Here is a 12,412-nt window from a genome sequence, read left to right as displayed (position 1 = left end):
TTATTTAATGAATTTAACAATCACAATAAAGGGATATTTCACCACATTCTTCAACTGCTCTCTGAATTTAGTTTGTGTCACGGCATAAATACAAGTGTTTGTGCTGCAACTCAGGAGCTGGAGCATGAATCCTATTTCTTGTACAAAACCATGTAGATATACAGAATAATACCCTAAATAATATATCCGGTTGCATATAGAAAACACCATATACAGCGCCCATAACAGTATAAAGTTTCCTGAGATAACAAACAGTAAAATGATGGACTTCCTTCGGTTCTCCATCTCTGGGTCTCTGGGATTCTCCCCACTGCTGTTGCCTCGGAGTCTCCTGCGGACTCTGCTGGCCACTAAGATGTGCCTGACGGTTAAGGCATTGAGCAGTAGAATCAGAACAAAAGGGACCCCCGGGGTGAGGATATAATAAAGGAGTTCGATTGCTGCCCACACACGTGAATACAGAAAATTGAGTGTTACATCACAAAACCAGGGTTCATTGACAAGCATATACCGACCCGTGAACATAAAGTACCAGAAAGTATTCTTCAAACAGCTCAGCACAGTCACTGTTCCCAGAACCACAGCCGCCGTTCTCTTCGTGCAATATTTAGTTTTCAGCTTTTGGCAACAAATGGCCACAAATCGATCAAAGGTGAAAGTGACGGTGAACCAGACAGAACAGTCTGTGGCTGCGAAAAGCAGGACGGCGTGGATATTACACACGGGAATGGACCGTTTCACGAATTGAAAGTGAAACATTTAAGCAATCGGAATCTGCCTGAGTATCAGGTCGGTGATAACGACCAGTAGATCCGCCATTGCCATCGCCACCAGGTAGCAAGTGACACATTTGGAGAGACCACACTTTCCCCGAGACATGATCAGAATCGTCAATAAGTTAACTGTAAGGAAGAGAAATAAACCAGGAAATTATTCATCAGGCTTGGACACCCTGTAAATATTAGTGCCTTCTCTTGACGCCCTGTAAATATTAGTACCGTCCCTGGATTCCTGTAAATATTAGTGTCATCTCTGGACCTCCTGTAAATATTGGTACCATCTATGGGTACCTGTAAATATTAGTACCGTCTCTGGATTCCTGTAAATATTAGTGTCATCTCTGGATCCCCAGTAAATATTAGTACCGTCTATGGGTACCTGTAAATATTAATACCGTCTCTGGATTCCTGTAAATATTAGTACCATTTCTCGATCCTCTGTAAATAATAGTAGCGTCTCTGGATCTCCTGTTAAAATTATCACAATCTCTGGATCCCCTGTAAATAATGGTACTGTCTCTTGATCCGCTTTAAATATTAGTACCATCTCCGGATCCCCTGTAAATATTAGTACTATATCTTGATTCCAGTCTAATTTATTATTACTGCCTCTGGATCAACTGTAAATATTAGTTCTGACTCTGCATTGCCAGTAAATATGAATATATTCTCTATATCATTCTGTAAATATTAGTACCATCTATGGGTTCCCTGTAGATATTAGCGCCGCCTCTGGTTCCCCTGTAAATATTAGCATCATCTCTGGATCCCCTGTAAATATTTGTACTATCTCTGTATCTCCTGTAAATATGCGTGCCTTCACTGGATCCCCTGTAAATATTAATACCATCTCTGGATCCCCTGTAAATACTGACACATCCCAAGGACACATTGGAACTTAAATCTCACATTCAGAAAACCTGCGTGAATATATTTCCCACTCCTGTTCCCCCTATCAATATCTCTCCCATCGCGGGTACCCCCTCTAAATTTTAAGCTAGATATAGATGCTTACCAGGAGCACCAACAGCAGCGAGTGTTGGACAGGGAATGACAAGAACAGTAATAAAGTGAAAAATGGTTCATAGAATTAATAACTGGATACAGAGACTTACCAGGAACACCAACAACAACAAGGAGAGGATAATAAATTACTTTTATCCCCATAAGCGCATAAATTATCCACCACTCTATTGATATTGAATCAAAATCGTCATGCAGATATTGAAAAACCCAGAATGGACTGGACCAATCTATTCTTCTCAGATTCCGACCCATTGTTGTAACATTCCAATCTATTGTTCTAAAATTCTGATCCATTGTTGTAACATTCCAAACTATTGTTCTAAAATTCTGATCCATTGTTGTAACATTCCAATCTATTGCTCTCAGATTCCGATCTATTCTTTCCCTCTCTGTAGAGCCGCTGATCTCTGTTAGTGCCGGAGGTGATGCTCCAACTGACACTATGGGAGAACACGTTGAAAGTAGTCGATTATTTATAGCAGAGAGAAACACTTCAGTGACACAATCAGGGCCCATGGAGACTGATATTAATTACAGTCGTTGAACAAACAGATTCAGTTAATAACTTTAAATCCAACAATGTTTATATCACAACATTTATTTAACCAAATATTACACCGATGGAAAGCCCAAAGCCCAGTATATTATTTTAATAAATGTTTGAAAGAACCGAAACTATGAGACCCGCAGTCTGACAGCACGGATGTGAAGCGAGAGCAGCTTCATTTACATATTGCAGAGTATTTCTGAGTGAAATCCTTTAGTTTCAGAGAGTTTCTAACCAATTCACAAGGGTTGGGCTCACACTGAGATGGAAACTGAACCATTTTACCAGTCAGTTTGGAGACCATCCCGTGAATATTGGTAAAATCTCTCGATACCCTGTCAATATCGGCAAGCCTATGGCCACTCTTGTAAATATTGGTACAGTCTCTGGATCTACTTGCAAAAAATGGCACTGTCTTTGGATTCCACTGTAAATATTCGCATAATCTATGGATTGCCCTGCAAATATTGCTACAGACAATGATAAATGCTCTGGATACTTCGAAAAATATTGGTCGGTGACTGCGATTCCTGACACAATCTGTGGACTGTATAGATATGTTTGCTGTCTAGTATGCCTGTAAATATTGAATCACTCCCACAGACCCCAATAAATGCTGACATAATCTGGGTACATCTTGAATGTCTACAGTCCCTGGTACCCCTCTAAATATCTACTCACTCTGACAGACCCCTATACATTCTGACAGAGTTTGGCGACTCCCTGAATGTCGACAGCCCTTAGTACCTCTTTATATATTAACTCACTCTCACAGATCCGCGTACATATGGACACAATACAGGGTCTCCCTGTATACATAGAGCCCTTAGTACTCCTTTATATATTAATTCACACTCACAGGTCCCTGTAAATACTGATATTGTCTGGGTGCAGCTTGATAGTCTACAATCCCTGGCATCCCTGCAAATATTAAATCACTTCCACAAACTCCTTTAAATACTGACATTGTCTGGGTACATCTTGAATATCTATAATCCCTGGTGCCGCTGTAAGTATCCATTCACTCTCACAGAACCCTGTACATACTGACACAATATGGGTACTCCCTGAGTGTCTACAGTCCTTGTTAACCATTTATATGTTAACCCGCTCTCACAGATCCACGTACATACGGACACAATATAGGGGTGTGGTGGGGGGGGGGGGGGGTCCCTGTATACCTACAACCCTTAATACCCCTTTATATAGTAACCCACTACAACAGACTCCGGTAAATACTGACACATTCTGGGAATTCCCTGAATGTCTATCGCCCGTTGTACTCCTTTATATATTGATTCACGCTGACAGAACCCGAGACATTCTGACAGATTCTGGGGACTCCCTGAATGTCTATAGCCCGTTTTACTCCTTTATATATTGATTCACGCTCAAAGAACCCTGTACATTCTGACGCATCAACAACAAAATCAACTTACATTTATATAGCTCCTTTAACGGAGTAAAACGTCACTAGGCGCTTCACAGGAGTGTTATCAAACAAAATTTGACACCGAGCCACATAAGGAGAGATTAGAACAGGTGACCAAAAGTTTGGTGAAAGAAGTAGGTTGTAAGGAACGTTTTAAAAGAGGAGAAATAGGAAGAGAGGCGGAGAGGTTTAGGGAGGGAATTCCAGAGCTTAGGGCCTAGATAGCTGAAGGCATGGCTACCAATGGTGGGGCGATTACAATCAGAGATGTGGAAGAGGCAAGAATTAGAGGAACACAGCGATCACTGAGGATTGTAGGGCTGGAAGAAGTGACAGAAATAAGGGCCAGGTCATGGAGGGATTTAAACGCAAGGATGAGAATTTTAAAATCGTGGTGTTCCAGGACCTGGAGCCAATGTAGGTCAGCGAGCACAGGAGTGAAGGTAGAACGGGATTCGGTGTGAGTTAGCATACAGGCAGCAGAGTTTTGGATGTACTCAAGTATATGGAGGGTGGAAGATTGGAGGCCCGCCAGGAGACCATTGGAATGATCAGCTCTGGAGGTAACAAAGGCATGGATGAGATTTCAGCAGCAAATCAGCTGACGCAAGGGCGGAAACGGGCGATGTTACGGAGGTAGAAGTTGGCGGCCTTGGTCCAGGAGTGAATATGTGGTCGGAAGCTCATTTCAGGGTCAAATAGGACGCCAATGTTGCGGACAGCCTGGCTCAGCCTCAGACAGTGGACAAGGAGAAGGATGGAGTCGGTTTCTAGGGAACGGAGTTTGAGGCAGGGATCAAAGACAATGGCTACAGTATTACCAATATTTAATTGGAGGAAATTTTTGCTCATCCAGTACTGGAGGTCGGACAAGCATTGTGACAAATCAAAGACAGTGAAGGGATCGTGAGAGGTGGTGGTGAGGTCGAGCTGGGTTTCATCAGCGTACATGTTGAATCTGATGTGTTTACGGATGATGTCGCTGAGGGGCAGCATGTAAACGAGAAATAGAAGGGGGCCAAGGATGGAACCTTGTTGGACTCCAGAAGTAATGGTGCTGGAGCTTGAAGAGAAGACATTGCTGGTGATTCTCTGGCTACGACTGAATAGTTACTAATGGAAGCAGGCGAGCGCAGTCCCACCCAGCTGGACGACGGAGGAGAGGCGCTGAAGGAAGATGGTGTGGTTAGCGTGTCAAAGGCTGCAGACTGGTCGAGACAGATCCATTCAGCTCATAAACAGACACGAGCACTCCTACACAGAGGCTGCGAGCTCCTACACAGATCCAAACTACTCCTAAGCTTGCCAGATGACTCCAACACAGTCCCACTAAGCTGGATGACAGAGGAGAGACGTTGGAGGAGGATGGTGTGGTCAACCGTATCAAAGGCTGCAGACTGGTCGAAACAGACCCATTCAGTTCCTACACAGATCCAGACTGCTCCCACACAGACTTATGGGGATCTTACAATGACCTATGGAGATCCTACATAGAGCCAGACAGCTCCGGCCCAAGCCCAGACAACTGCCACTTAGACCTAGACAACTGCCACCCAGACCCAGACAACTGCCACCCAGACCCGACAACTCATTTAGAGACCTATGGAGATCCTACACAGGCGAATGGAGATCGTACACAGAACCAGATACCTCCTCGGCAGACCATGACATCACCACCACAGACCCAGATGTGTCGTAACGAGACGCAGTCACCGCCTACTGAGATGCAGACACGTCCTATCAAGACGCAGACACCTCCTACCGACAGGCAGCCTGTTCCAACCAGACGCAGACATCTCGCACCCAGACATCTGCTAGCAAAACGCAGATAGCTCCTCCACAGAACCAGATATCTCCAACTCAGGCGCAGACACAGAGAGCTCTTATCAAGACACAGATAGCACCTACCTCGACGCAGACACCTCCCACCCAGACACAGATAGTTCCTACTCAGGCCCAGACAACTCCTAGCCAGTCCCAGACAGCTCTTACCCAGAACCTGAGATCGACTACACAAACCAATTCAGCTCCTTTCAATGGCTCATTCAGCTTGTTTGACAGGCACAGACTACTGGACAGACCCTTTCAACTCCTAGACAGGCACAGGCACTAGTACACAGACGCAACGAGCTCGTAAACAGATCCAGACTGCTCCAGCATGGACCTGTTGGGCCGAATGGTCGGAGTCTGTGCTGTGCCGTACATTCTATGTAATCCTACTCAGACCCAGGCACTCCTACAAAGACCCAGACAAACACTACACAGACCAGTGAGCTCCTACACAGTCGCAAACAGCTCCTACCCAGTCCCAGACAGCTCATACCCAATCGCAGAAAGCTCCTACACAAACCCATCCAACTGGCACCCAGACCCAGACTACTGCCACCCAGACCCAGACAACACCCACGCAGACCCAGACAGCTCATACTCAGACCGATGAAGCTCCTACGCAGACCGATGAAACTGCTAGACATACCCAGACACCTCCTGCACAGACCCAGACAAATGACACACAGCCCCAGGCAACTGCCACACAGACCCACGCAGTACATATGTAGAAGTATACAGCGCCAACACAGACCTACGGAGATTCTAGACAGACCCAGACTGCTCTTACAGAGACACAGACGGCTCCCACTCAGACACTGTCGGCACCTACACGGACCCAGACAGTTCTTACACAGACACAGACGGCTCCAACGCAGACCCAGACAGCTCTTACACAGACACAGACGGCTCCTACACATACCCAGACAGCTTCTATACAAACACAGACGGCTCCTACACAGAGTAAGATAGCACATACACAGACATAGACATCTCCAACACAGACCTATAGAGATCCTACACAGACCCAGACAGGTCCTAAACAGACAGACTGTTCCTACACAGACCCAAACGGCTCCTAAACAGATCCAGACATCTCCTATCCAGAGGTAAAACAGGGAACTATAGGCCAGTTACCCTGACATCAATAGTAGAGAAAATGCTGGAATCTATTTTTAAGGTTGCAGCAACAGGGCACATACGAAATCAGAATATGTTTAGGCAGAGTCAACACAGTTTTATCCAGGTGAAATCGTGTTTGACATCTATTAGAGTTTATTGAGGGTGTAACTAGCAGGGTTGAAAAGGGGCAACCAGTGAATGTAGCACATTTAGATTTTCAAAAGGCATTCGATAAGTTGCCACGTAAGAGGTTGTTGCTCAAGATTAGAGCTCATAGGATTGGGGGTCATATATTAACATGGATAGAGGATTGGTTAATGAACAGAAGACAAAGAGTAGAAACAGAAATATAGAAAATTTACAGCACGGATGGAGGCGATTCGGCCCATCGTATCCGTGCTGGCAGAAAAAGAGCCACTCAGACTAAAAGCACCTGGAATCATAGAATTATAGAAATGTTACAGCATGGAAGGAGGACATTCAGCCCATCAAGTCCGCGCCTGCTCTATGCAAGAGCAATCCAGCGAGACCTATTCATCCGCTGATAAATTCCTGAAAGTTGATAAATCAGCAGGGCCTGATAATCTGCATGCTAGAGTACGAAAAGAGGCAGGACTGTCGTATGAGAAGAGATTGGGTCGAATCGGCCTGTATTCACTCAAGTTTAGAAGAATGAGAGGGGATCTCATTGAAATGTATAAAATTCTGACAGATCGAGACAGACTGGATGTGGGGAGGATGTTTCCCCTGGCGGGGGAGGGTCCAGAACGAGGGGTCACATTCTCAGGATACAGGGTAGGAAATTTAGGACTGAGATGAGGAGAAATTTCTTCACTCAGAGGGTGGTGAACCTGTGGAATTCTCCACACAGAAGGCTGTGGAGACCAAGTCACCGAATATATTTAAGAAGGAGCTAGATAGACTTCGAGACAAAAAAGGCATCAAGGGGTATGGGGAGAGAGCGGGAATATGGTACTGAGATAGAGGATCAGCCATGATCATATTGAATGGTGGAGCAGGCTCGGAGGGCCGAATGGCCAACTCCTGCTCCTGTTTTCTATGTTGCTTTATTTCTATGTTTCTAACCCCGTAGCCCTGCAATTTTTTTGCTTTCAAGTGCTGATCCAGTTCCCTTCTGAAGGCCATGATTGAATCTGCCTCCAACACCCCCGCGGGCAGTGCATTCCAGATCCTAACCATTCGCTGTGTTAAAAAAGTTTTTCCCCATGTCACTTTCGGTTCCTTTGCCAATCAACTTTAATCTATGTCCTCTGGTCCTTGACCCTTCTGCCAATGGGAACAGTTTGTCTCTATCTGCCCTGCCTAGACCCTTCATGATTTTGAATACCTCTTTCAAATCTCCTCCCAACCATCTCTGTTCCAAGGAAAACCTCCCTAGCTTCTCCTGTCTATCCACATAACTAAAGTCCCTCATCCCTGGAATCATTCCAATAAATCTGTTCTGCACCGTCTCTAGTACACCCTTTCCTAAAGTGCGGTGCCCAGAACCGGACACAATACTCCAGTTAAGGCTGAACCAGTGTTTTATAAAGGTTTATCATCACTTCCATGATTTTGTACTCGATGCCTTTATTTATAAAGCCCAGGATCCAGTATGCTTTTTAACCACTTTCTCAACCTGCCCTGCCACCTTGAACGATTTATGCACATATACCCCCAGATCTCTTTATTCCTGTACCCCTTTTAGAGTTGTGCCCTATAGTTTATATTGCCTCTCCCTCTTCAACCTACCGAAATGTATCACTTCGCATTTTTCATTCTAAATTTCATCTGAAACGTGTCCGCCCACGCCAAGAGCCTGTCTACAGCCCCTTGAGGTCTTTTATTATCCTCCTCACTGTTTACTACCCTTCCAAGCTTTGTCATCTTTAAGTCATCCAAGTCATCCAAGTCCTAGTCATTAACATATATCAAGAGATGCAGTGGTCCCAGCACCGACTCCCGGGGAACATCACTGTACACCTCCCTCCAGTCCAAAAAATAACCTTTCACCACTACTTTCTGTTTCCTGTCCCTTAGACAATTCTGCATCCATGTTGCTGCTGCCCCCTTTATTTCATTGGCCGCAATCTTGATGTTAAGTCCCGCACGCGGCATTTTATCAAACGCCATTTGAAAGTCCACATACACCACATCAACTGCATTGCCATCACCTGTCATCTCTGTTCCCTCATCAACAAACTCGATCAGGTTAGTTGAACACGATTGCCTTTATCAAATCCGTGATGGCTTTCCCTAATCAATCCACACTCGTTCAAGTGAATTTCCAGCACTTGGTCCGTAGCCTTACAGGTTACGGCACGTCAGGCGCATATCCGAATACTTATTAAATGTGATGAGGTTATGTGTCTCTATCACCCTTTCAGGTACTGAGATCCAGACCACCACCACCCTCTGGATGGAAAAGAAAATCCTCAGCTCCCCTGTAATCCTTCTTCCAAACATTTAATCTATGTCCCCTGCTTATTGACCTCTCTTCTAAGGGAAATAGGTCCTTCCTATCCACTCTATCTGGACCGATTATCATGAATACACCTCAATGGACTCTCCCCTCAGCCTCCTCTGCTCCAAAGAAAACAACCCCAGCCTCTCCATTCTTTCATTATAGCTAAAATTCTCCAGTCCTGGCAGCACCCTCGTAAATTTCCGCTGTATCCTCTCTGGTGCAATTACATCCTTCCTGTAATGTGTTGACCAGAAATGTACGCTGTCCTCAAGCTGTGGCCTAACTTGTGTTTTATGCTGTTCCAGCAAAACTTCCCTGCTCTTATACTCTATGCTTCGGCTAATAACGAAAGGAAATAACGGAATGAACAGGTCATTTTCAGGCTGACAGATTCTAACTCTTGGGGTGCCGCAGGGTTCGGTGCTTGGGCCTCAGCTATTTACAATCTATATTAATGACTTATTCGAAGGGACCGAGCGTAATGTATCCAAGTTTGCTGACGATGCAAAGCTAGGTGGGAACGCAAGCTGTGAAGAGGAGACAAAGAGTCTGCAAAGGTTGAGTTAGTGGGAAAGAAGGTGGCAGATGGAGTGTAATGTGGGGACATGTCAGGTTATTCACTTTGGGTGGAAGAATAGAACCACAGAATACCTGTAAAATTGTCAGAAACTATTAAATGTTGGTGTTCATAGAGAATTGGGTGTCGTGGTACACGAAACACAGAAAGTTAATATACAGGTACAGCAAGCAATTAGGAAGGCAAATGTTATGTTGACTTCTATTGCAAGGGGTTTGGAGTCAAAGAGTAAGGAAGTCTTGTTACAATTATAAAGGGCTCTAGTGAGACTGAAGTACTGTGTACAGTTTTGTTCTCCTTATCTGAGGAAGAATACACTTGTCCTAGGGACGGTACAACGAAGGTTCACGAGATTAATTCCTGGGATGAGAGAGTTGTCCTATGAGGAGAGATTGAGTAGAATGGGCTTTACTCTGTGGAATTTAGATGATTGAGAGGTGATCTCACTGAAACACTTAAGATTCCAGCAGGGATTGACTGGGTAGATGCTGAGCGGATGATTCCCATGGCCTGGAGAGCCTACATCTAGAGGGCATTGTTTCAGGATAAGGGGTCAAATATTAAGAACTGAGAGGAGTATGAATTTCTTCACTCAGAGGGTTGTGACTCTTTAGGATTCTCTACCCCAGAGGGCTGTGGATGCTGAGCCGTTGAGTATATTCAAGGCTGAGATCGATAGATCTGTGGACTCTAGGGGAATCAAGGTATATGGGGATCGGGCGGGTAAGTGGAGTTGAGGTTGTAGATCAGCCACGATCTTGGTGAATGGCAATGCAGGGCAGGCTCGATGGGGCCGTATCGCCTACTCCTGCTCCTATTTCTTGTGTTCTTATGAATGTGGAATAGGACTGGGCTGGAGAGGAGGTGATGCCGAGCTCATTGAACCGAGAGTGTGGAATAGGACTGGGCTGGAGAGGAGGGGATGCTCAGCCCATTGAACCGAGAGTGTGGAGTAGGACTGGGCTGGAGAAGAGTGCATGGTCAGCTCATTGAACCGAGAGTGTGGAATAGGACTGGGCTGGAGAGGAGGTGATGTTCAGCTCATTAAACGGAGAGTGTAGAATAGGAATGGGCTCGAGAGGAGGGGATGGCAGATCATTGAACCGAGAGTTTGGAATAGGACTGGGCTGGAGAGGAGGGGATGGTCAGCTCATTGAACCGAGAGTATGGAACTGGATTGGGCTGGAGAGGAGGGGATGGTCAGCTAATTGAACCGAGAGTATGGAACTGGATTGGGCTGGAGAGGAGGAGATGGTCAGCTCATTGAACCGAGAGTTTGGAATTGGACTGGGCTGGAGAGGAGGGGATGGTCAACTCATTAAACCGAGAGTGTGGAATAGGACTGGGCTGGAGAGGAGGGGATGGTCAGCTCATTGAACCGAGAGTATGGAACAGGATTGGGCTGGAGAGGAGGAGATGGTCAGCTCATTGAACCGAGAGTTTGGAATAGGACTGGGCTGGAGAGGAGGGGATGGTCAGCTCATTGAACCGAGAGTGTGGAATAGGACTTGGCTGGAGAGGAGGGGATGGTCAGCTCATTGAACCGAGAATGTGGAATAGGACTGGGCTGGAGAGGAGGTGATGGTCAACTCATTGAACCGAGAGTGTGGAATAGGACAGGGCTGGAGAGGAGGTGATGGTCAGCTCATTGAACCGAGAGTGTGGAATAGGACTGGGCAGGAGAGGAGGGGTTGGTCAGATCATTGAACCGGGAGTGTGGCTTAGGACTGGGCTGGAGAGGAGGTGGTGGTCAGCTAATTGAACCGAGAGTGTTGAATAGGACTGGGCTGGAGAGGAGGGGATGGTCAGCTCATTAAACCGAGCGTGTGGAATAGGGCTGGGCTGGAGAGGAGAGGATCGTCAGTTCATTGAACCGAGAGTCTGGAATAGGATTGGGCTGGAGAGGTAGGGAATGGTCAGCTCATTAAACCGTGAGTGTGTAATACGACTGGGCTGGAGAGGAGCGGATGGTCAGCTCATTGAACCCTGAGTGTGGACTTGGACTGGACTGGAGATGAGGTGATGCTCAGCTCATTGAACCGTGACTGTGGTATAGGATTGGGGTGGAGACAAGGGATTGGTCAGCTCATTGAACCGGGAGTGTGGAATAGGACTGGGCTGGAGAGTAGGGGATGGTCAGCTCATTGAACCGAGAGTTTGGAATAGGACTGTGCTGGAGAGGAGTGGTTGGTCAACTCATTGAACCGAGAGTGTTGAATAGGACTGGGCTGGAGAGGAGGGGATGGTCAGCTCATTAAACCGAGCGTGTGGAATAGGGCTGGGCTGGAGAGGAGAGGATCGTCAGTTCATTGAACCGAGAGTCTGGAATAGGATTGGCCTGGAGAGGTAGGGAATGGTCAGCTCATTAAACCGTGAGTGTGTAATACGACTGGGCTGGAGAGGAGCGGATGGTCAGCTCATTGAACCCTGAGTGTGGACTTGGACTGGACTGGAGATGAGGTGATGCTCAGCTCATTGAACCGTGACTGTGGTATAGGATTGGGGTGGAGACAAGGGATTGGTCAGCTCATTGAACCGGGAGTGTGGAATAGGACTGGGCTGGAGAGTAGGGGATGGTCAGCTCATTGAACCGAGAGTGTAGAATACGACAGGTCACCTCCCGCATTCTGCAGAT

At 46.2% G+C, this 12,412-nt stretch overlaps 1 pseudogene; it reads right to left on the bottom strand.

Annotated features, from left to right (window-relative positions):
• LOC137335571 (probable G-protein coupled receptor 139) lies at positions 1–1,946 on the bottom strand (annotated as a pseudogene).
• Positions 1,947–12,412: the final 10,466 nt, after the last annotated feature.

This window comes from Heptranchias perlo, chromosome 20 (genome assembly GCF_035084215.1).
Source record: "Heptranchias perlo isolate sHepPer1 chromosome 20, sHepPer1.hap1, whole genome shotgun sequence".
Classification (NCBI taxonomy): domain Eukaryota; kingdom Metazoa; phylum Chordata; class Chondrichthyes; order Hexanchiformes; family Hexanchidae; genus Heptranchias; species Heptranchias perlo.
This window is presented reverse-complemented; position numbering and strand designations above follow the sequence as displayed.